Raw genomic sequence first — 26,705 nt, forward strand, 5'->3', positions numbered from 1 at the left:
AATGATCACACCGGGACACATAACCACCCAATGATTGTGTACCAAGAGGGTCATCGTAAAGTGAGCGGATTGAGTCCAGGTGCAAAAAAGGTTGTGCGGGACATGACAAAGTCCAAGGTTGCGCCCCGTAACATCATGTCAACTATTGCCGAGCAATTTCCTGATGATCATCCAAACATCTGACACATTTATAATTGCCGGAATGACTTCAGGATGGAGATGTCCGAAGGAAGAGGAATTGTTCAGCAATTTCTTCATCTGGCGAGAGAGAGTAAATACATTTACTGGGTCACGAACGATGATCACAACGTTTTGCAACATGCATTTATGGTGCACCCAATCATGGTCAACATACTCCGCACATACCCACATGTCATAGGTATGGATTCTACTTACAAGACCAGTCGATATAACATGCCTTTCTTTGAGGTAGTAGGTGTGACACCGACAAACCAGAATTTTCTAGTTGGATATGTTTTCATGCGCGACGAGTGCACGGCTAGCTATCGGTGGGTGTTGCAGAGATTAAGGGAGTTGATTGGGTTTGATAAAGAGCCATCTGTATTTATTTCAGACCGTGATCTTGGGCTATGTGCGGCTTTGAGAGAAGTCTTTCCAGGGACGTCACATTTACTCTGTATATGGCACATCAATAGAGATGTGGAGGCTAAGGTGACGAAGATGTTCGAAAACAAGAAGGTTGGTGTCAGTTTTAGAAATGGAAAATGGTTCAAAATCGTGAATACAACAACACAGGCGGAGTATGATCATGCTCTAGCTACCATGCAAGTGAGGTGGGGAAAATATCCGGCAGTGATTCAGTATGTTGAGAGAACATGGCTTTGTCATAAGGAGAAATTTGTGAAATATTGGACGATCCAGGCTCTTCACTTTGGTAACACCACCAACTGTAGAGTTGAGAGCCAACATTCAGCAGTGAAAACTTGGTTTGAATCATCCACAGGTTAGTTGTTTTATTTTATTAGTTGTTCTCGTTGTTACGTAATTGTAATTATAATAAAAAAAATTAAAATGTATTTACTAATTTGAATCATTGGCAGGTTCTTTGGATACCGTATGGGCCCGAGTCCATTGTCATATCAGTAATTGAATCATACAAATTCGTAATGTGTTGGAGGCATCAAGGTCTAAAATTGGTGAGATGTACAGACAGTTGCCACTGTCACGTATAAATGGCAAAGTGTCTCAACATTGCTTGAAAGAATTGCATAACGAGACGAAAAGGATGCGGGATTTGAGTTACCAAGTCTATGAACGTTGTGGATGTGCTATGCGTGTGACCCATGGTCTTCCATGTGCTTGCCAGATACATGATTCGATAGTTGCACAGACAGGATTGTATAGCAGCCAAATTCATTCTTTCTGGAAGACACTGGTTATTGGTGATGGTGTTAACATTCCTGAAGTGGTTAATGATTCGACCGAGGAAGCTGCACATTTTCGATCCCTAATTGATGAAGTAATGGAAAGTAACCCGGCCGTACGTCGAAATGTAACGCGAATCATTGAAGAGGAGCTACATCCGGATCATACACACCTTGAAGAACCACATGTGAACCTCAACACTCGTGGTCGACCGGGGAACAATGACACCAGGCGTGATCGAAGTTATTTCGAGCATGTGAACCATCAACACACTCAACGTGGTGGTGACCCACAACCAGGTAATATTAAAATTCTATTGATTTTGAAAAATATATAATATTAATATATGTAAACTTAATACTTGTAGCTTTACTAATAATTTATCTTTTAATTTTGTGTTGTAGATCCGAGTGACATTAGTCAATGCAGGTATTTGAACTTGCTTCCAGGCCCAATGTTGCCGTACATTTCGTCTTGGAAGGATGTCATTGGTGATGAGAACTGTGGCTTTCGTTGTGTCGCCGACTTCTTCTATGGCGATTAGGCGCTGTGGTTTGACGCTCGGGAAACAATAGCGAACGAGATCGCCGGTCATCCTGATTTGTACGAGCGGATTTACGGGCTTGGACGACTTTGGATGAACGTAGAGCGTATTCGATGGGATGGTGGGGCTGTCGGGGAGCGGCATTGGATGGTTACAATTCAAGATTTATTTCCTATTGCTACGTGGTTCAACGCAAGGGTGATTTGTCTCGGGTAGGCCTAGTACCAATTTGCTACTACCCATGCATCACAGTCTTACCGCTGAGGGCACGCAACGGGGTTCGGACACCGATTCGAGAGTTTGTGATTGCTACAGTTGGTGGATCACATTTCATCCGTTTTGACCTTGTACCTGATTCACCTCTCCCGCCGATCGCCGGTTGGTGGACTGAACACCACGAGGATAGTGTTAATGGATGGGATCAACAATATGAATTTAGAAGGAACATGTGGGATGCATTAGTTAGGTAGTTTGTAATGTACATTCACTAACTTTGAACATTTGTAAGAAAATTACAATTATGAAATTAATTTTTATTGTACTTGCTTTTAATCTAACATGATATGCAAAAAACATAAAATATAAAAATAAATCAATGTCCAGTTTATACATTACATTTAGGAAATTTTAGAAAATAACACCAGGAAAAAACCCATATTTTGATTATAACACCACAAAATTTAAAAGTTTGATTATAACACCACCAAAAAACCAAAAAAATTGATTTCACCACCTCTTACTAACGTCATCCAAAAAACCGTTAGTAGGTCCCACTTATTATACGTGTCAAGTATATACTGGATAAAAATAATAAAAAAAACAAAAAAAAAGAAAAATCCTAACCCAGCCACCGCACTCACCACCGGTGCCATTCCACTTGCCCCCACCACCGCTGCTAGTTCCCCCAGCTGACCACCCTCGACCGACCACCCTTGATCGACCACCTGAACGAGCACCACCCTGGCCCTTAAACATCGTACCCAGCTAAGCCCAGCCCCGATTCAATTTGATTTCTTGAAACGGGTTAGGGTTCAGGCGAGGGAGGTTTTTGGGTAATGTGGGTTGGGATTTCGATTTTCGACGAAAGCTCTAGGTAAGGAAGAAGATTTCGGCGACGATGGTGGTGATGTAGCCGAGGTAGCTATTGGTGGTGTGATGTAGGTTTTCAGCGGCATGGGGTGGTTTTCGGGTTTGGACGTTTGGTGGTATGAGTTCAGCGGCGTGAGTGGTTTTCGGGGAGGGGGAAGGCGATATTCGGCGTCGTGGGGTGGTTTTGGTTGGGGAGATGGGTGTCGCCGGTTTTGGTTGGGGATATGGGTGTCGGCGGCGGCCTGGGTTATAGTGTCGGAGGCTGAAGCGAGGTGGCGCCGGTGGTGGGGCTAGCTGGGTTAAGGGATTTTTTTTTCTTTTTATTATTTCATCTTTTTTAAGCCTATAGGCTATTGACACGTTTCAATTATGGGCCCCACTAACGGATTCCATCCAAGAATCCGTTAAGTGGTGGTTAAATCAATTTTTGGTGTTTTCTTGTGGTGTTATAATCAAAATTTATTTTTTTGTGGTGTTATAAACAAAATTTGTGTTTTTTTGTGGTGTTATTTTCCGTGATTAAAACCACTAACACGACTTCTAATCAAAATAATCTAAAGTCCCATTTTTGACTTCCAATCAAATACAAGCTGCTCAGTCATTGTCCGAGTCTCACTCGACATTTCAGGATACTCAGCCAGTGCTCTTTGGTGAATCTCCATGGACCGACCCATCCACTACAAATCAAACAATAACATATTATATACACAAAAATTCACAGAAGTCATTTTTAATATTATAATAAGAATAAATACTTACATAATCAGTGTTAGTCCGCTCAGATAGGTTGCTTGTAACTCCTGCACCTAGAGATACCCGCGGGTGAGAAAACCTGTACAGCTACTGCATGTAACCAGGCGCAACCGAAGGAGCTGCAGCACTAAGCCTGGTGAGGGCACCTAAAACTACACTCTGAGATACCCCAGGGACAAACCTCTTCCACATCACATCTGTCATCTCGGTCGGGAAGTCTACCCGATACATCTTCAAGTTAGTCGGCCTCTTGGCCTTCTCTGGCCTGATGATCTCGCGGGGAATGCCTTGCACGAAACCAAGCTGTCGCACCACTCTATCAGGCATGTACGACTCAATGATGTTACGGTACTGGATGCAGCCAATGAATAAAGTGGGGGGCACTCGTAATGCAGGATCAGCTCCGTACGGTAGCCAGTTCACCTCAAGGTCAGTAAGCGCATCAATTCTAGTACGAAAAGATAACAGGCGCTCCAGGTTCTTGCTAGGACATCTCGCTCCAACATCCCAAGCAGACGCACGAGGCATTTGAAGGTCCCGGGTCAAGGTACCCTGTTGTGGCCGAAAGCACGGAAAGTACTCGTAAATCCACGCTTGCAGAAGCGTGAGACAACCAGCAATCGAATCAGCACCTTTCCGTGATGCCGTTCCCAGTTGCCGATACAAGTAAGCCAATGCAGTTGTTCCCCAAGCATACTCGTTAATAGGGACATCCATATAACATAGCTCGTGGAGGAAGGAAGGATGCGTACGGTTACCACTCTTGTCTACAAACAGTGTACCTCCAAGCACTAACCACAAGTATCCATTAAGCTGATCACTAAACTCCCGGTTAACCGCCAATGTCGACTCAAAAATCTTATCAATCATCACCCCACTACCCTGCCAAATCGTCTTTGTGCCGCAAATCTCAGACAAATTATCTGGAGTCATATCCATGGTGATCGAGCACGCGTCCCGTAACACGTCCGTGCTAGGAGTAGTGGTGACCATATTGCCTTCGACACGTAACCCAAGTATATTGTACACGTCGTGCAACAAGATCGTAATCTCCCCAAATGGCATATGAAAGGTGTTCGTATCTGGCTGCCATCTCTCAACAAAAGCAGAAATCAGCGGCCAATCAAGTCTTTTAAACATCAGGCCGGGCAAGTGAGACAACCAACTACCATCAATCACCCCGAGGTTCTCCACTGATTGACGACCTCGCCAAGTAAACAAGTCAGAACATAACTTTGTCCTACTCAAACATTGCAAAACACTACGCTCCTGCTCGATCCATATATATCGTGCCACGTGACCACCAAAACTAGGGATAACAGTCCCATCCTCAGGACCACCTGGCATCGGTTCCTGCACTAACCATGCCTCTGCAGAGCTGGTAGTAGGCTGACTCGATCCACTACCAACAAATCTACCAAACTGACCCCTATATACCGTATGGTAATCCCGAGGGTCCGGTTCTTGATCACGGTCATCAGCATGACTAGCCGAGCATTCGTCTTCCTCGTCAGATGTAGGTGCTCTACTTGCAGAGTACAAGGGCCGACTACTACCAGACTGTGGGTCTCCCGACCAACCACTAGTAGACCCGTATTGCTGCTTGGGCTGAAACGGTGCTGAACGAGATGACTGTCTCCTAACAGACGCATTCAGACGTCGTGATATTGCATGTCGAGCACCAGAACCCTCGATCTACATAAAATAAGTACAAAATCCGATTTTAGTAATAATAATAATAATAATAATAATAATAATAATAATAATAATAATAATAATAATAATAATAACAACACCAACAATCATAATCATAATAACAACAACAAAAAAAATTAAAATTAACAACAACAACAACAATAACCATAATAACAATAATAATAACAACAACAACAACAACAAAAAATAAAGTTAACAACAACAACAATAACCATAATAACAATAATAACAACAACAACAACAACAACAACAAAAACAATAACCATAATAACAATAATAACAACAACAACAACAACAACAACAAATAAAATTAACAACAACAACAATAACCATATAACAGTAATAATAACACTAATATCAACAACAATAATACTAATCATAATTAAAAATAATAATAATAGTACTACTAATAACAATAATAATAATATTATTATAACAACAACAACAACAAAATAAATTTAACAACAACAAAATAATTAATGCAACACATAATTCTAATAATACTAATCATATTTTTAAAAATAATAATAGTACTACTAATAACACTACAAAATATGCTTCAAAAAAAAAAAAGATAACACTACAAAATAACAACAAAAATAACAAAATCCAAAAAAAAAAAAATTAAATAAACAATAAAAAATTAAAAAGCATATTATTCACGGGAAAAAAAAAAATTAAAACGGAACTTCCGCCCAGAAATTCCGGATCGACCTGGGAGGATCCGCCTGGAATTTCCGGATCATCTTAGGAACTTCCGGAAATTTTAGGCGGAAGTTAGATCCGCCTAGAATTTCCGTAAGTACCAAGGAGGTTCCGGATTTTTCAGGCGGAACCTCCTTGGAACTTCCGAAAATTCTGGGCGGAAGCTGGAGGTTCCGTTTAAAAAAATAAATAAATTTACCTGCTCGCCGTCAAAGCCGCCTCCGCCGCTGCCTCCACCGCCGCCCAAACTCCTCCCTTCGAATGTAAGCCTTATTCGCCTCGAATCACCCATCCTTTTTTGTGTTTTTAATGATTGTTGTTTTTTTTTTTATTATTAACAAAAAAAAAAAAATCAGATTTATAGTTTCAAGTTTTTTAGAGAGTTAGAGAGATAGTGAATGAGGTAAGATAGTGAGAATGTGAGTCGTATAGTGGAAAAAACCGTATTTAAATGTTAGGGGTAAAATTGGAACTTCATACAAAAATGCGAGCGTTACCCTGTAAAATGGGAGCGACGTTTAACAACCCCCTATTATTATTATTATTATTATTATTATTATTATTATTATTATTATTATTATTATTATTATTATTATTATTATTATTATTATTATTATTATTATTATTATTTATTTATTTATTTTTTTAAAAAAAAAACTCCCCACCAACCACCCCTTCCCCAGCTGCCCCGGCCCTCTGGCGATCCTTTACAGGCGCCTTAACCTCCTCCCCTGCGCCGGCGACCCCATTTCTGCCATCCCCATCTCCCCTCCCCCTTTCCTGACTTCTACCCACCACAACAACGGACCCACAAAATCCCCCTCCTATAGTCCTGCCCTACAAAAGCCCCAAATTTCCACAAAGTAGTGGAATTAAATCTAGCAGATCGACTAGCACTACTACCAACCAACCATATCACGAAAAAACCGAAGCGAATTGATATAACAATAATTCTTAACCAACCCAGAAATCATAATATTCCACAAAACCGTATCTCTATTAGACATTTTATCAAACAAATTATATGCATACTGTAGGCGTGTTCGAAGTGCGCCTACGTTAAAGCATGTTGTGAATATGCTTGACACTCATAGGAAGTGAGAATCGACATAATACGATTAGGGACAAGGAAAGTAGGGAGCCGCCAACAAGTTTTTAAGGAACTTGTAAACCGTTCATGGATCATAAAAGGAAACCACGATACAGGGACAACGAAAGGTAACAACGATTGATCCGTGAAGGTTACTAATCCATGAGATTACTAACTTCATATGGTTCGGTAGCACGAAAGGAGGATCTGGGATGATGGTACGAAGTGAGTCATGGAGTCACATTCGCCCGTATTGGCCTTTACTCGATTTTTATAATGAAAAGTGATTCCTGCAATCTCAAAGGCATGCAAACAAAGATTCAATTCGCTCCAAACTATTATTAGACTAAATTGGTTGAATATTAATGCAACACATAATTCTAAAACTTGTGATCACTTGATTTAATAACAAGATTAAAAAGAAATCTAAACCGGTCGTCCAAGTTATCTTATTAGGCGTGGTTTTCAATTACATATTCCCTTTAAACATGCAATATGGTGATCAATAAATATAATAGAATAAACATTAATATTGGAAGCAATTTAACCATAATATCATTAGTCAAATAAAATAAAAATAATAACCCTAATCATTATACTAGCAATATAAAATAATAAGAATAATTAAGTGAATTAATTACTCACTTTCCGCGTTTTCTTGAATTGCTACATCATGAATAAATTGTTAGTAACTTCAATAAAAATATAAATCAAATTGAAATTAAATTAAATAAAAGTAGAGTTGATTTGGTCTAAACCCTCATTTAATTACACCTTTTATGCCTTGGTTTAAGTATAGAACCTTAGGTCAAGTATGGACTCCTAGGAGTGCTTACGGAAGGAATGATGTAGTTAAGAATATAGGTTTAAGGCTTAGAATATGAGAGAGAGAAGAAGAAAATGATTTTTGGTGTAGAAGAAAGGAAGAGAGAATGATTTGGTGATCAAGCTTGTTGATGATTGAAAAAGGGGTGATATGGCCTCTATTTATAATTAAAAAAGAAGGGTCGAAGAATTAAGAAAAGATAAGAATTCGAATCTAATAAAACTCTTGCGATAGACAACAGTTTTTGCGGTTTTTTTTTTATCATATTTTTTATCTATAAATTAGAATAAGATAAATAATATGTCGTTGGAAAGATGTTGAAGTCTAATTTCTAACCCAATGAAAATCAGATTAAAATATTTTGTAGAATAATAGATATGGCCGAAATAGTGAGACGGCGTCAGTTTTGGATAGAGTTTGATATTTCATTCATATCTTTTTCATTATAGCTCGAAATTAATATTATAATATATCATTGGATAGATAATTTCAAGATATATTCAACCATCTAAGATTTGGATAAAAAATAAGATGAAAAAAAATAATATCTAACTATCTTTGGATGTCTTTCAATTCGAATAGAATTAGGACTTTAAAAAAGAGGAGTTTTATTCAATTTCAAACTCTTTAGTCTTATCTTTTCAAAAAGGATAATTAAGATATTTTATAAAATTATAGAAGCTTCCAATTAATCCTAATTGTTTTAGGAATGGGATTAGAGATTTTGGACCCTCCACATGATCATTGGGTCATAGGTAAGGTGGGCTTAGGTTCGGTTTGTACTCAGTTTAGTATTTTGGCCATAACTTATTCGTTATAACTCAGATTTGGGCTTATAATATATCGTTGGAAAGCTATTTTCAAGAACTATCCAACTATTCCATAATTGGACCCAGATTATGGACCAAAACAAACTGGTCTAAACATTTTTATAAAAAGGACACGAAATGAATGGTTTTAAAAGACACAAAATGAATTATTTTGGGTTTAAAGACAGGAAAAGAGGAAAATAAGTTATGGTTAGGGGAAATGGGCTAGGAATTGGGTTGTTTTATGAAATTTATTGGGATTGAATATGGATTTAAGCATTCAAAGATTAAATACTCAACTCGACCAATTATGGCGGTGAAAGGTTGTTCATCATCGAGTTTGGTTTTGTGGAGACATTTTTAGGTGTCTACACATACCCAATCCTGGAGTTTATATACAATCTAACAACAGCAGACCCAACAAACAAATTAGTGCCAAACCCATCAATGATCGAGTGAGCATGAAGCAACATATACCAACCCTTTTATCCCCAAGTGACACAGAAGCCGAAACTATAAAAGCGTGGGTAAAATTATTATAAACAGAAACTGGATAAGATTCAAGTTTTGACGCAACTGGGTATAAACAGAATTAGAGTAAGATGGCAAATGATTGAGGAAAACCCTACGAATGAGGTGTTGGGTTTTAGGTACTCTAAGCGGAATTTCATGAATCACATTCATACGCACCTAAACAGGATCTCATGCATATACAAATAAAGATCACATAATAGTTTAGAATTAACCTTTGAAGCGTGAATCCTCTTAGCAATCTTCTTCTCTATCGGAGATAAAGAGCCTCAATTGTAACTCCTCTATTTGGTCCACCGGATTGAATCAACACTCCACCAATGCTAGTTGGACGGGAAAAACCTTTCACCTTTCTTGGAGTTGAGAACCAATTTTAGAGAGAAAAATATTGAGAAAAAACTTACGTTGTTTTTCAGAAAACTGAATACTGTATCTTTTTATTATCCTTAACTAATTAATATATAATCATATTATTAATAATTAGGTTAGGGTTTTCTCTCCCCTTTCCCTTTTTTGGCCGGTCACCCTAAGGCCCACTTTGGGCTTCGGGTTTCTTTATTGATCCAATCCTAATGTGTGACCTTGTAGGATCCGTTTAGGCGGGCTTCGGGTTTGTTACTTACTAACCCAAAGTTCTATAGCATTCTCTAGCAAGACGTATAGACGACCCAAATAAACGAATTACTATATCCATAATACGATCCATAATTATATTAAGTAATTGCACTAAAGTCGAGGACACATTTCCTTCAATCTCCCACTTGTCCAAGACAAGTATGCAATATTCAAATTCCTTAAGTCTCTTAGTGTCTAATTTGATAGTATGATCGCATCTCTATGCTATCCATACTAGCGTTCAAATTATTTCTTGAAATCCGAGTTTGAATTGCTAAGCAAATGATCATCTTATGATCCATTTGAGCACGACCATGCATTTTCAATTCTTACTCTTCAAGAGGCCAAGACACCCAGCCCATCTAACATAGGAGGACCTATTCAATCTTGTGGCAACCAAAACTCCCACTTAACTTTTAGCACAACCCGAGTGTCGCCTTTATAGTCCCCTTTTACGGCATGACGTTTGACAACATCAAGGTTACACTAATCATTGAATTGAGTAGTGTTCCGCTCATGTCTAAGGAATCCACTAATATAATTTGCGAAGTTTTAGAACTTCTAAGTAGGTCTGTTCGATCATGTATCGACTATACATATCCATATGATTGACTAAACATCTCCATGTTTCCATAGCGCATGAAACGGCACTATCAATCAATCTTATATGCTAATCCTTTTATTGAGTCATTTATGTCCAAATTAACAACTCAGATTAGGAACTTAAATAATTTATGAATTCAGTTCACTTATGGGGTTTCATTCATCAAATCACGTATTTGACAAGCCCATTAAATTCAATAAATATATTGGACATTTTATTTAATACTAAACCAAAATTAAATAAGATGAAAAATTTCATACTATATAAACATAAAACATGAAAATCATGTCTTTAAATTGTAACAAGTTTCTCTAAACAAAAAACAATTTAAAGCCATTCTAACACTTGCTTCAACCCTACAGCCCTAGCGTGACGTTCATGCTTGGGTTGAGGGAGAGGTTTAGTGAGTGGATCAGCAACATTCTCATCCGTGTGAACTTTGCAAATCTTGACATCATTTCTGTCTACAATCTCGCGAGTGAGGTAATACTTCCTCATTACATGCTTGGATTTGTCGTTTGATCTTGGTTCTTTTGCTTGCGCAATAGCTCCATTATTATCACAAAATAACTCAATTCCTTCTAGAACACTAGGTACGATCCCTAGCTCTGTTAGGAACTTCTTTATCCAAACAACTTCCTTAGCTGCTTCTACCGCCGCTAAATATTCTGATTCTGTCGTAGAGTCTGCTACAGTGCCTTGCTTTGAACTCTTCCAGCTCACTGCTCCTCCATTCAGACAAAATATGTACCCTGATTGCGAGCGGTAATCATCTCTGTCGGTCTGGAAACTTGCATTAGTATAACCTTTAACAACCAACTCATCTACTCCTCCACAGACCAAAAACATTCCTTTAGTCCTTCTCAAGTACTTTAGGATGTTCTTAGCCGCAGTCCAATGTGCTTCACCTGGATTTGCTTGGAATCTGCTACATAAGCTCAGAGCAAATGCAACATCTGGTCGAGTGCATATCATGGCATACATAATAGAACCTATAGCCGAGGCGTAAGGTATGCTACTCATCCGCTTCAACTCGTTAGGCTCCGATAGGCACTAACTCTTGCTAAGTGAAATGCCATGTGACATGGGAATGAATCCTCTCTTAGAGTTTTCCATATTGAACCTTGCAAGAACCTTATCAATATAATTCTCTTGGCTCAGTCCAAGCATCCTTCGAGACCTATCTCTATGGATTTTGATTCCCAAAATGTACTCAGCTTCTCCAAGGTCTTTCATGGAAATACAACTTCTCAACCATTCCTTGACTGACTCAAGCATTGGTATGTCATTTCCTATGAGTAGTATGTCATCTACATACAAAACCAAGAAGACTAAGCTACTCCCATTAAATTTCTTATAGACACAAGATTCTTCTTCACTCTTGAGAAAACCAAACTGTTTGATTGCCTCATCAAATCGAAGATTCCAGCTCTGAGACGCTTGCTTCAATCCATAAATGGATCTCTGAAGCTTGCAAACTCTTTTGGGATTTTCTGGATCCTCAAAACCCTCAGGTTGTGTCATGTACACATCCTCCATCAAGAACCCATTCAAGAAGGCGGTTTTGACATCCATCTACCAAATTTCATAATTGTAATGTGCAGCAATTGCTAAAAGTATCCGAATTAACTTAATCTTTGCCACTGGAGAAAAGGTTTCATCATAGTCTATACCATGTATTTGTTTGAATCCTTTTGCAACCAGTCTTGCTTTATAGATATAGACATTTCCATTCTTGTCTGTGTTTATTTTGAACACCCACTTGCATCCAATAGGTTTAACCCCATCAGGAAAGTCAACTAGGGTCCAAACTTTGTTCTCAGACATGGAGTCCATTTCAGATTTCATGGCCTCAAGCCATTTCTTAGAGTTTGGGCTCGTCAAAGCTTGTTTGTAGGTAGTAGGTTCAGAATTTTCCAAAATCAATATTTCAGAGTCTTCTGTTAACAGGAAATCAACCAACTGCTTGTTTGGGATCCTTGTTCTACTCGACCTACGTGGGGCTTGAGCATCAATAGAAATATTCTCTTCAACCTCTTGAAGATTTTTGCATGAATTAGCTTCAAGTGGGACGATAGGAGTTTCGCTTAATGAATCATCTTGCTCCGACACTTGACCTGTCATAGCAGAGTCATGCGCCCTCGCCTCTGACGTGGTTTGATCCACATCCATTTGTTGCTCATCTCGAATTTCTTTGAGAACTATTTTAGTCCCACTTGTCTTTTTGGAAATAAACTCCTTTTCAAGAAAGACACCATCACGGGCAACAAACACTTTGTTCTGTTGACGGTTATAGAAGTAGTAACCCCTTGTCTCCTTTGGGTATCCCACAAAGAGAAATTTATCTGATTTGGGTGCAAGTTTGTCTGACAGTAAACGTTTTACATAGACCTCACAACCTCAGATTTTAAGAAAAGATAATTTTGGAACTTTTCCATTCCACATCTCATATGGAGTCTTTTCTACAGCCTTTGACGGGCTTCTATTTAGTGTGTGTGCAACTGTTTCTAGAGCATATCCCCAAAAAGAAATTGGAAGATCAGCAAGACTCATCATTGATCTAACCATATCCAGTAAAGTTCGATTCCTCCTTTCAGACACACCGTTTAACTGTGGCGTCCCTGGCGGAGTCAACTGTGAAACTATTCCACAATCCTTTAGATGATTATCGAATTCTTGGGTCAAATATTTGCCACCACAATCAGATCGTAATGCTTTTATTGTTTTACCAAGTTGATTCTGTACTTTATTTTGGAATTCTTTGAACTTTTCAAATGATTCCGACTTATGCTTCATTAAGTAGATATACCCATATCGACTTAAATCATCAGTAAAAGTGATGAAGTAACTAAACCCACCTCTTGCCTTTGAACTCATAGGCCCACAAACATCTGTATGTATAAGTGCCAAGAGATCATTGGCTCTTTCACCCTTTCCAGTAAAAGGTGACTTTGTCATTTTCCCCAACAAGCATGATTCACATACATCAAATGATTCATAATCGAATGACGTAAGGATTCCATCCTTTCGTAACTTTTGGATGCGCTTTTGGTTTATATGACCCATCCGGCAATGCCATAGATATGTTGGGTTTAAATCATTCGACTTTTGTTTCTTGCTATTTATGTTATAGACTTGTACTGTCCTATCAAATACATATAAGCCATTAATCAATTTTGCACTAGCATAGAACATGTTATTGTAAGAAATGGAACAACATTTGTTCATAATCTCAAAAAAAAAACCTTCATGATCCAAAACAGAAACAGAAATAATGTTCTTAGTAATTGACGGAACGAAATAACAATTATTAAGTTCTAAAATTAATCCAGACGGTAAATGTAGACTATAACTTCCGACGGCAAGTGCAGCAACTCTTGCTCCATTTCCGACGCGAAGCTCCACCTCGCCTTTTGCTAGTTTTCTACTTCTTTTTATTCCCTGCACATCATTAACTATGTGAGAACTACAGCCGGTATCAAATACCCATAAAGAAGTAGAAGTCAAATTAACTTCTATAACATAAATACCTGAAGTAGAAGCACCTGACTTCTTGTCCTCCAAGTACTTGGGGCAGTTTCTCTTCCAGTGACCTATCTTTTCACAGTAGAAACATTTGCTTTCCGCAGCAACTTTTGGTTTAGCGGTCTGCTTAGGCTTTTCAGAAACTTTGACAACTTGCTTGCCTTTGTTTTTCTTGCCTGCCCCCTTCTTTTTGAAACCCTTTCCCTTTTGAACCATCAAAACCTCTTTCTTTAGTTCTTTGGGAATGTTCCTTTCAGCATTGACAAGCATCCCATGCAATTGAGTCAAAGTCTTTTCAGACTCATTCATGTTGAAAGTCATCCTAAACTGATTAAAGCTGTCAGGCAATGAATGGAGAATGATATCAGTAGCCAACTGTTGGCTATAAGGGAATCCAAGACGTTCATTGCTTTCAAAAAGACCCATCATTTTAAAAGCATGTTGGCGAACAGATTCACCATTTTCCATCCTGCATTCCAAAATCTCCTTATTAATCTCATATCTCTCAATCCTGGCCTGTTTCTGAAACATGGCCTTAAGCTCTTGCATAATGGTGTAAGCATCTTTGGCCTCAAACCTCCTTTGGAGGTCCGGTTCCATAGCCGCCACCATCAAGCAAGTGATTGGAGTAGACCTATCATTAGCCTGCTTAGCACGACGTTTATCAGCATCAGATGATTCATCAGTCACTACTGGAAGTGGGTTTTCTAAGACATCCTCTCTACCCTCCGACTTTAAAAGAAGGCTTAGGGTCCTTTCCCAATTGATGAAGTTTTCTCCGTTCAGCCTATCCTTCTCAAGGAAGGGACGGATGCTAAAAATCGAGTTGTTGTTGTTATTAGTCATGATATCTACAGACAGAAAAGGCAAAGTTCAATTTTATGTTTATAAAAGCACCTAAAACATGCAATAGTTTCTAGGTTACTTAGCACTCTATTCAATTTTAATTTCCCTATTTGAATAAGTGATTCCAAGATCCTATCAACATGCAACGTTAAGCAGACGAAGGCCTTTTCTTAAAATTACATTTTCAAGGTAAGTAAACTCTTTACTAATTACAACATTTGTAATTCTTGGTTAGACAGAAAAACATCTCATGCTTAACTGTCCCTTTGCTTCAAAATCCAAAACTCTTTTGATGATTTTGTTGAGGTTAACCAAATTAAGTGTGAAAAATTCGCAATTTCACCTCACCTCCCAAAATTAATAACAATACCCTGCGGAGGCATGAACTATTACTATTAATTAAGGGTTAATAAGTACTTTATATTTGGAAAAGCAAACCTCAATATTTGCGGGACCTAAGTTTATTATGTCGTTATTAATTAGTGAACTCTAGCGCAATGATAACATACATACAATAAACTTATAAGCATTTTAAGAATAATAATAAAATGCAAAATTAAATATGAGCTAGTATGGCCCCTAATCCTAAGAACTAAGCCGAATGGGCACCTCCTTGGACTCTTCATGGATATCCATCCACCTTCATCATGGGCCTTCTCATCTGGGCTCTTCTTTGGATTAAATAAGAATTTAAATAATTAAACTAATTCCTAATTAAATAAAAATTACAAAAACACTTAACGATACGCAGATCATATTTAAATTACAAAAATACATAACGATACGCAGATCGTATTTATAATTTAAATCTAGGGTCATACTAGTCATTTATAGCAATAATATATCATATATATAAAAGTGCCACATAATAATATCACATATTATACTTGCCAATAATTAAAATATCATATATTCTTAATTATGGTAAGTGGATAAATTAATTAATTAGGAAATCCTAGAATATAAATCATATTTGATAAACTGAAATCCTAACCACCTTACAAGATTTTATCCTAAAAATAAGCTAACCAACTAATTTTAATTAGATTAAAAAATCAAATTATGTAATTATCAATTCAAAACAACCTTAATTGGAATTGCTCAATATCCCCTTAAGATCAGTTTTTCAATATTATCCAAAATAAATAAATCAGAATTTTATTTATTTTTTTTTTATCAATTTTTTTTAAAAAAATTTTATCAACTGAAAAACAGGGCTGCGTGACTGAGCTTGCTGCCCAGCCACATCACAGCCGTTGCAGCAGCCAGGCCGGAGCCCAGCCACCACAGCAGCTGGCCGCCGCAGCCCAGCAGGCCAACCAGCTCGAGCAGAGCTGAAACCATGCAACAATTGCAGGTTCAGCTCTGCTCTTGCCCAACACCGACTCCCCTGCCGCCCCTCCGCCATTTCCGACCACCGGAGCAGCCACCGTGGCCCACCATTAGGTGGTTCTGCCACCCATTCGTGGCTGCTCCCCTTGAAGCTATTAAAATTTCTTCTTTTTTTTTTTTTTTGTTGTTGTTGTTTGAGTTAAATTAATTTCACAACTTTTGCAAAATTAATTTTGGTGATCTAATTATAATTAAACACAAAATCCTATGCATAATTTCAGGAAAAATTAATCAAAATCTCCATTTTAATTAATTTAGGGCTTTTCATATAAAATAATCCCCAATTCATATAAAACCAATTTTACATGAATTAATTAATCATATCTAAACAATTTTAAATATGAAAAATAGATTATATTATATGAATTTAACAATTAAAATCGAAAATTAGGGTTCATATCCATCAAATTCGAAATTTTTGGGGCTTTAGGTTTCTTAAAAAAAATGGTTAGAGGCTATTTGAGCAATTAAATTCACAATTTAATCAATTCCAATCAATTAAAATCATATTTTAATAAGGTTATTTTAATCCATAATTCAATTCCTCCCCTTAATCGAATTAAAATTAGCCTAATTCACACATCAAAATAATCATATTATTGTGACCAGTAAATTATATGCAAGGGGCTAACTGATACCACTGTAGGGTTTTAGGTACTCTAAGCGGAATTTCATGAATCACATTCATACGCACCTAAACAGGATCTCATGCATATACAAATAAAGATCACATAATAGTTTAGAATTAACCTTTGAAGCGTGAATCCTCTTAGCAATCTTCTTCTCTACCGGAGATAAAGAGCCTCGATTGTAACTCCTCTATTTGGTCCACCGGATTGAATCAACACTCCATCAATGCTAGTTGGACGGGAAAAACCTTTCACCTTTCTTGGAGTTGAGAGCCAATTTTAGAGAGAAAAATATTGAGAAAAAACTTACGTTGTTTTTCAGAAAACTAAATACTGTATCTTTTTATTATCCTTAACTAATTAATATATAATCATATTATTAATAATTAGGTTAGGGTTTTCTCTCCCCTTTCCCTTTTTTGGCCGGTCACCCTAAGGCCCACTTTGGGCTTCGGGTTTCTTTATTGATCCAATCCTAATGTGTGACCTTGTAGGATCCGTTTAGGCGGGCTTCGGGTTTGTTACTTACTAACCCAAAGTTCTAAAGCATTCTCTAGCAAGACGTATAGACGACCCAAATAAACGAATTACTATCTCCATAATACGATCCATAATTACATTAAGTAATTGCACTAAAGTCGAGGACACATTTCCTTCATGAGGAAATTGTAGTGGAAAAGATCCGGCGTTGGAGTTGAAGAAACAAGAAGATTAGCATGGTGAATGGATCCAATGTCGCAGAGTTTTTGAGTGAGCTTAGTGATTGTAATAACGTCAAAATTGAAAGCGTTGAGAATGACTTGAGCATGGATTTGTTTGAGTTTTGTGAGAGTTGTTGATTTTTGAGATGAGGTTGAGAGAAGGGGATGGTTGGGGAAGCCAGAATTAAGGTCGCTGGCGCAGAGGAGGGGTTTGAGGCGCCAACAAAGGATCGCCAGAGGGCCAGACGCCACCGAGGAAAAGGATGGATAGGGAGTGGTGGCTGGCGGTAAGGCGGAGTGATTTTTATTTTTTAATTGTTAAGTTTATTTAAGTGTTAAATATGAGTTAATAAATTATTTAATGAATTTAACAAAAAAAAAAAAAAAAAAGTATGCCGGTTATTTAGGTTGTAGGTAAAATGTCTTGTTTAAAGCGGATATCTTTCAAAATTTGTATTATTGAGAAAATATTGAAAGTTCGACTTGTTTTAATTTTAGTAGACGGGTGAAAATTTGTATCATTTTTTACAATTTTTCATATAAATAAAATATCATTAAAATTTGTCCCAATATTCTTTTATTTATATCTAATATCTTTACGGGTGTACCCTTCTACCATGCTATTTTCATGCTAATATACAAGTATTATATCGGTATGAAACTATGAACGTGTAGTAGATTTGTAGAGTGGCATGTGATTTGGAAATAAAGGAAGAGACAAATAAATGTTTACAGTAGAAATAGGCGCACCCCTTTCTATATTCAGTAATAGCGCAAATAGTGTGACTGTGTCAGCTAAGGGTCCATTGATGTCTTGTTGATAACTTGATAGTTGATACTGTGTTACGATCAACTGAGTTCAAAAACAATGGATCACAATTCATAAACAAGTGGCTTTAGTAGTCGCTTTCGTTCTGGTCATATAGTCATGTAGATTACATCTTCAATTTTTTATAAAACATATGGATGTAATCAAATAAAATACTCACTTCGTTTATAACCTTGGTAAAGTTGATAGAACAACCGAAAATATGAAATCTGATTTTAAGGTTACAAATTTGAACTTCACTAACTATATTTGCTTGGAGATAGGGAAATTCATTCCTTACCTTTCCCCTCTACACTCATACACCGCAGCATAGTAGGGTGACGTAACCTGCTGTGATATATAAGTGCCGGTTTAATAAGATCCATTATCTTACCAATAATTAAAAATAAAAGAGTCAAAAGTCATGTGTATAAGAGTACAACTTTTATACGATTTAATTTTCTTTGGGGTAGTTTTTAATTTTTTCAATTTTATTTTATCGTGAAAATGCGAATTTTCCCTACTTTTTAAAAAATATGACTAAACTCTTAAAAAAAGTGTTGAGACGATTATGCCCTTTATAAAATATTTATTTACATATGAAAAGTATGATTACACTTTTATGAGTAGTGTTGAGACAATTATGTCCCTAAAAAAAATTTGTTTACATATTTCTCCTTCATTAATGCAACTAACAATTAAATTTGTAATATAAGGCCAAAGTGGAAAAAATTCCTGAACATGACTACTAGTTCAGTAAGTATAAATTTTAAAAAGTAACACATTAAAAGTGAGTTTTACCAAGTGCTTGTAAATATTTTGAGCTCCGTACATTGTAATAGTAATTGTAATACTCCCATATTAAAAGATACCCCATATTCGGTATTCCACAAATAGTTATCATTATAACTTGGGTTACTGTCAATTAGTCGATGGGATTGAACATTGTAGGAATGTATGTTCGGTTAGTGGGCTTCTCACCCTTGTCTCTTCTCTAACCAATAGTCCAATACTTCGTACGGAGTATAACGTAACTTTTAAACATCTTAGTGTAAGTTTGCACCCAAGATGATGATAGCAAGGGGTAAAATACAATGGTTTAACTAAGTTTCAAAAATAGTCAAAGGCTGAGTTATAGATAAATGATAAATTTATATTTATAGCGAGCCACACCCCATTGATATCTTATATCAACAAAATATTGTTGATATAATGGCAAACTTGTAATATTTGTGAACTTTTTAAGAATTCCACTACTTCAGTAGTGGAAGTATGACGTGGCCCCCATTTTGTAATTTTTTATTATATTCTTATAACGGTACTTGAATTTGACGGATTCTTAACCCCATCTCTTCTAATTGAGGTTGCTGAATAATTGACCTCCCAGATGGATGAGGAGAGGGAATAATAGAGGTTGCTGCTCGTCAAACGGGAGGAATATGGTTGTCGGCGGGGGATAATACTGCACCCAACGTCGCTCAAACACGAAAATAGCAACAGTATTTCGGCTTGATACATGGATTGCAGGAGAGAGATTATGCTAGATTTCGCCATGGAAGTCGGAACCGAGATCGGAGCAGATATCGCACCGGCGTTGCACTTTTGAAGTTATGAAGTTAACAGCAGTCCACCATGGTTGCTGCAATGAGAGAAGACCCCAGCTGCAATATCTAGGAGAGAGAAAATGACGTTAACAAAAAGTTAAAGTAGTTAACTTCTGTTAACGTGCTTCGCAACCAAAAACGGAGCAAATATAACGGGTTGATGTCCCTATTCCAGTAGTGCCCTTACTTTATTGACTGATTTGACGATAAGGCCCTTATATCAACGTTTTTGGTTGATATAGGATATCAATATGTATTTGCTCATTTATAGCTTCCTTTGACCGATCAAATTTCACGTAAAATATGTATATTTTTTGGGATCTCGCTTACTAATTTATTTTAATACTCTTAGGGCCTGTTCTGATTTACTGAACTGAACTGTCTGGAGCTGAACTGAGCTGAAATGAATTGTTTATAAGAGAAGGAAATTAGAACTGAACTAAACTGATTGGATCTAAACTGAACTGAAATTAAATTGAAGAGAACATACCCTAAGTAGAATCATTTTTGATAATTTATGGGGTGTATATATTAGTTTTGTTTTTTCTGTCTAATTGTGAACCACGGAGTAGTTAACAAGAAATTAATTGTCAAAAAAAATAAAAAAAAGTTAACAAGAAAAAAAAAATATGACTTCAAAACCCTTTGTTTTTTTCTGAGGAATTTTTTTATTTACTTCATAATTAAGCTTTACGAAATTATCATTATTTTTCATAATATTCAAATACTGTACATATCTTTTTTTTTTTGACACATATTCAAATACTGTACATATCTTTACATTAGCACAATTGATCGATTAATTAAGAATCCTAACCATATTCAAGTTACTAATTTACTAAATAACCCCTCGTTTTTTTTACGCCATATACCCCTTATTAATATCACTTCAAAATCCTGATAGGATCATACATAACCTTACCCATCAAGGATATATCATATATGTGAAAATTTGAGATATATAAAGTCTAAACAAATCTCTTTATCTACTAAATAAAAAAAATAATAATAAATAAATAAAAACATATTATTGTACTTCAACGGTGTCAATTTCTTGTGAGAAAGATAAACAAGCATCATTCGAAAGTGGTGTAACTCATCGCCTAGAGACTTCCATTGTTGGTTACCCCATACATTGGTACAATTTGTGCAACAACCCTATCAAAGCTCATCAATACACCAACGAACACGACGACGACAACAACAACATCAAAACGGGCGGAACTAATAGTCCCGATTCGAGACAACCAAGAAACTAAAAGTATGAAACACAAAATTCACAACAACATTGATAAGGAAGATGATTGTTTTTTATGGTGTTACTTATTGTTTCCTATTACTATAGTCGTGTTACATATTTCATTAATTATGTCCGCAATACTATACGTACCAAATTTTAGTATTCAAGTCGAGTCTTTAGGTGTTACTTCGATGTCAATCACAAAAAATATTACTAATAATAATAATTTTGTGACCGTGACCTCGGCTGGTTTAAACCTAACACTCTCCATGATGTTCAAAGAGGCAACAATTGTTGAGTCTCTCCTAGTGTTGGTGGACTATCGCGGCGAGATGTTCTCGTTAGCAATGGTCCAGCCAACTATACACCAAGCAACACAACAGCAAAGTATGCGGCTAGAGATGGGTGGTGTGAAGGGTGCACAACTATCGGAGTCGGCCGTCGGTTCGATTGTTAAGGATTTAGCGAGTTACAAAGAGTTGGAAGTTACGGTACATGTTCAAGGTAGGGTTTGGAGTTTAAAAGATGGGGAGGATAACAAGTATGAGATCCAAGTAATATGCAAGGGGATTAAAGTTATGTTTTCACCTCCTTATAATATGACTAATGGGATGATGATCAATGCTCCCATTCAATGCTTTAACATCTATGATTATGCTCATTCATTTTAGTCTTTTAGATAGATGTAAGAGCTTTTTTAATTTATTTAAGAAGGTGACATAATTAATTAATTAGCTAATTGGTAAAAAAAAATTCTATTGTAAGTTACTTTCTTGTATCTAGAGTCTAACATGATTAAAAGTTTTATGGAGTTGTTAAGCTAGGGTCTATATTATTCAAGTTTTACCGATTAGTAGAAGTTCCTTTTTTTTTTTTTTTTTTTTTTTAAAAAAAAAAAAAAAAAAAGTCATTATGCGTTTTTATAATGATTTGTTTAGGCTCTTGATATATTATTAGTTATTTGACTTATTTCTAATTTTTATCTATGTTCTTTTTTTTTTTTTTTTTTTTTTTTTTTTATCAATGTGTGTTTTAGAAAAATGCTGATGCTTTTATTATAATGTCATGTGCTTTTGTCAGCGAAGTTATTCCGCTTGCTTGTAGAATTTCATATAACTATATACATGTTCTAATTTGCAAATTACTGCCTCCAATCCTCCATTCCTTATTTTTTTACCTCATTGCATATAATTGGGTTAGTTTTTTAAAGCTTTGTTCACAAAATCTCGTTAATCTAGAAGTAATAATATATTCATTTGGATACTTGTTGAAATCGTCTATGTGTATATCTATTTTATATCAATCTAGTTATCTAGTTATTATAATTTTTATGCTTATAAAAATGAAGATACATATGATTTAAGATGCATTTTAGAGATCGTGAAAAAGTTAAATGGGACAAAGAAAATGACGGTAGAAGTATATATGAAGGGATGTAAACGTTGGGTTAATTGGTTATAGGGTTAAGTTAATAATTGGGTCTTCAACTAATGTGGCTATGACTCTATGAGTCCATACCAAGCATGAAACGAACAAAACCCATAACTCGCAGCCCATAACTTGTTACCTTCTGATTATTGGGCTGCATAATTTGAGACCTTGACTTGAAGACTGGAGGACACTTGTTTTTGTCGTTTTTTTTTTTTTTTTTTGAGAAAGTCTGTTAATTAGTTGATAGCTGGTTGCATCAATTTCTTGTTAAAAACTAAAAAAAAAAACCAAAAACAAAACAAAAGGTCTAATTGAATCCATTCACACTGTTTTTCTTTTCTTTTTTTTTTTCTTTTTTTTCTTTTTTGGAAAATAACCAGTAGCTGATTGTATTAGTTGTTTATGTAAAACTATTTACTCATAGTAAAATTAGCTCAAAATTTGTACTTTGTATTTGGTTTGTTTATCTAGCGTTTGAAAAGTAATTTAAGGACATTGGTATTTAAGTAGGTTGTGATGTACAGTAAATTATAATAACTTTAGGACCAAATTGTCATTTAGCTAAAATTTCTCAATTAATCCTTTGAAAAAAGCCTCCATTTCTCAGTTTTTTTTTACAAACGACGAAGTAATAAATTCAACTCAATCAGCTTTTAAAAAAAGATCTTTTACCAAATAAAATGTTGTACTTCATACTTCACAGTTGTTTTATGTGGTCAACCCTCTAATTTGGTCAAACCGGCTCATTTTTAAGTCAAAACTCTATTTGCCAAACAAGGGCCGCCTTATAGAAATTCCAAGGCATTAAACTCTTTCGATCTAGTTAACTTGGTAAGGCTTTAAAAGTACTATTTCTAGTAGTCACAAGTTCACACAACTTGATTCTAGTTTATGAAAATAAAATATATATATGAAAAACCTAAAAATTTTAGATTTTGTTGTAGAGATGAACAAATTTCAAAGTACATGCATACAAGAGGAGGATATCAAACGAGAACAACAAGAAAAAACAATTTCATCACTGTTGTCATAGTACGTTATTACTTATTAATGAAGCTTAGGTAACACAACACTACAACAGCAGTATTCTACAATAAATTTTGAAATGAACTTTGGGCCTTTAATTTGAAAGATACAATTGTTCTTTAACCTCTCACTAATATAAATGCAATCGCTTGTAAGAGTAAGATAACATCATTACAAAATTTACATTACTTGTACAGTATTAACCAATAACATCATTATTAGATAACCTTGGCAATCTGCATGATATGACAGTTTGTATAAATTGAATCGTACCACTACAACATCATAACAGCTTCATCTTAATTCATGCTTCTTGTTTTACTTGTACAAAAATCTTGTTCATTAAAAATAATACTCAACTCCAATCCATCCACATCCTAAAAGTTTATGCTAGCTGAATTATCGCATAGAGCTATGTTTAATTCAACTTAACTGATCGGAACTAATTCTAATTTATATTTATCTGTTATTTTAACTAATAAATTTTAGGAAAAATACACTTTAATAATCCCAACTATATATTGCCGATTTACCTACAAAAATTCCAACTAATGTTTATTTTTTAATAATCCTAACTATGCACTCAGTTTTCCTCCAGCAGTTCCAAAAACCGGTTACCTGCTGAAAGGGTAAATTTTTTTTTTGTTTTTTAAATGTCACATGTCATCACATGATTGACTTAATTTAAAAAAAAAAAAACAAAAGAAAAAAAAAAGAGTAATCGGATCGGCCAACCGCCGCCGTTCCCAGCCACACACAGCCAATCGGAACCCGCCGACCACCGCCCTAACCTTTCGAAAATGGCCGTCGGCCCTCCATACCCTAGAAACACACACCCCCGATCGACCCCAACCCCCTAAAACCACTCTCCCGTCTCCTCCCTTCCTACCCCTTCGCTGGAAAATCAATTCAAACAAAAAAAAAATTCAATCATTGTCGCTCCTCCTCCCTTCCTACACCCTCGAAACCGTCCATGAGGGAGAATTCGAGGGTTGGGGAAGGAGGGAGGGTCGTTTTTTATTCGAGGGTTTCAGTGGTTTGGGAGTGGAAGTTTTTAAAGGTCGAATTCGGTGGTTTGGGAGTGGGAATGGGCTGGCGAAGGTGGATTTTTTGTTGGGAAGGATCGGCCAGCCTTTTTCGAGAGTAAGGGGTGACGGCCGGCCATTTTACGAGGGGCTAGGGGTTGGCCCTGGTATTTAGCGGTGGCACAAGCCACAAGGGAAGGGGTCGTGGCTGTGAGGTTTTTTTTGTTTTTTTTTTAAATTTTTTCTTTAATTTTTTAATTTAGACCAATCACGTGTTGACACGTATATTGGTTACCTGTCATAGCAAGTCATTACTTGGTGTTGACCGGATGGGTCTGTTGGAGGAAAACTGGGTGCATAGTTAGGATTGTTAAAAAATAAATCTTAGTTGGGATTGTTAGGTTGTAGGTAAATCAGCAATAGTTGGGATTATTAAAGTGTATTTAACTAAATTTTAAGCATGATCTGATTACTTGAATTAAGAAAATATTTTCTTAATTAAATAAATTGAATTGAATAGAACCTATACGATCATGAATTCATGGTTCTACGATGGATCAATGAGGGGGTAGGACCGTACCGGATTGATAGAATTGGATTATAAGGTCATATATAATAAGATTCTCATTGATAATAAAAGCACAAATTTAGCAACATTATACAGTATGTAAAATGGTCTATCATCTTAAATTATATTGTATATTGAATTTGATCGATAAATCATGCGTAAAATTGTAGAATTGTATTAAGATCCTACCAATACTCTTGATTTTTTTTTTTTTTAAATCAAAGAGGGATCTTAAGATTATTATCAACTGATTATTTTTAGTGCCAAAAATGTGAATCAAAGTAATTGAACCTAGTATGAAAGTGCTAGAAAAGATGCAAAAAATTTATTGGAGCTAAATAAAATTTGACTTTTGTAATGTAATTATTACTTCATTGATCATACCATAGTTAAGTTGCAACTATATCATCCCAAATAAATTAAACTTTTCTTAACCCAAAAGACATAAAAAGCCGAGACAAATTAAAAGAAATGAGTACAACACTACACTAGTCCTGAATAGGAGATGATTTCATGAAGCAGGCCAGCCAGGGTGAAGAAATTCAGGAGATTTCTTAGTAGAAAACGCAAATTTCCAAATCTAAACATAACCCTTTTGACATAAATAGAATTTTCTCAAGTGTAAAAAGAAATTACTAAATATATTCACTACAAATTTACTAATAATAGAAACAAGTTGAAAATTCTTTTTCCTATCAGAAAGACAAATGATGATAAATAGAAAAAAGTTAACATTTGACAAAAACAACACATTACTGAAATCTGCAAAATTATTTTGGAGTACGTACTAAACTTAAATTAGTACATACTGGTATATAATATAAAGTTTTGGTGTGCCACCCTTTTATACCAAGAATCAGGCTTTTATTTGGGTTGTTAAAAGTGGAGTTGTGGGTTTTATTGGTGCAGCTTCTTTCTTTAATTTCACTCAGTTTTGTGTGAATTATCTCAAACTTAGCTAGCAGTGTGAAGTAAATAGTGAATTGATAGATGGTTCTTTCAGCTTTACTATACCTTTCACTTTTTTCAGGTGACTTGTGTACGTTAAGTTGACATATGTGACCAATTTGGCCCCTTGTTATTCGAATTATTAGGTTGAGAATTTGAGAATTGGGATAGCTTAATTAGCCCTTATTGATCGACCGATTCATTTCGGAAATTGGATGACTCTTTAATATTTCGATTTTACTATAAACCTTATTAATTTCCAGCTTAATTAACTCATCACTTGAATACGACTCA

The sequence above is a fragment of the Chenopodium album genome, chromosome 4 (genome assembly GCF_948465745.1).
Source record: "Chenopodium album chromosome 4, dcCheAlbu1.1, whole genome shotgun sequence".
NCBI classification, from domain to species: Eukaryota; Viridiplantae; Streptophyta; class Magnoliopsida; order Caryophyllales; family Amaranthaceae; genus Chenopodium; species Chenopodium album.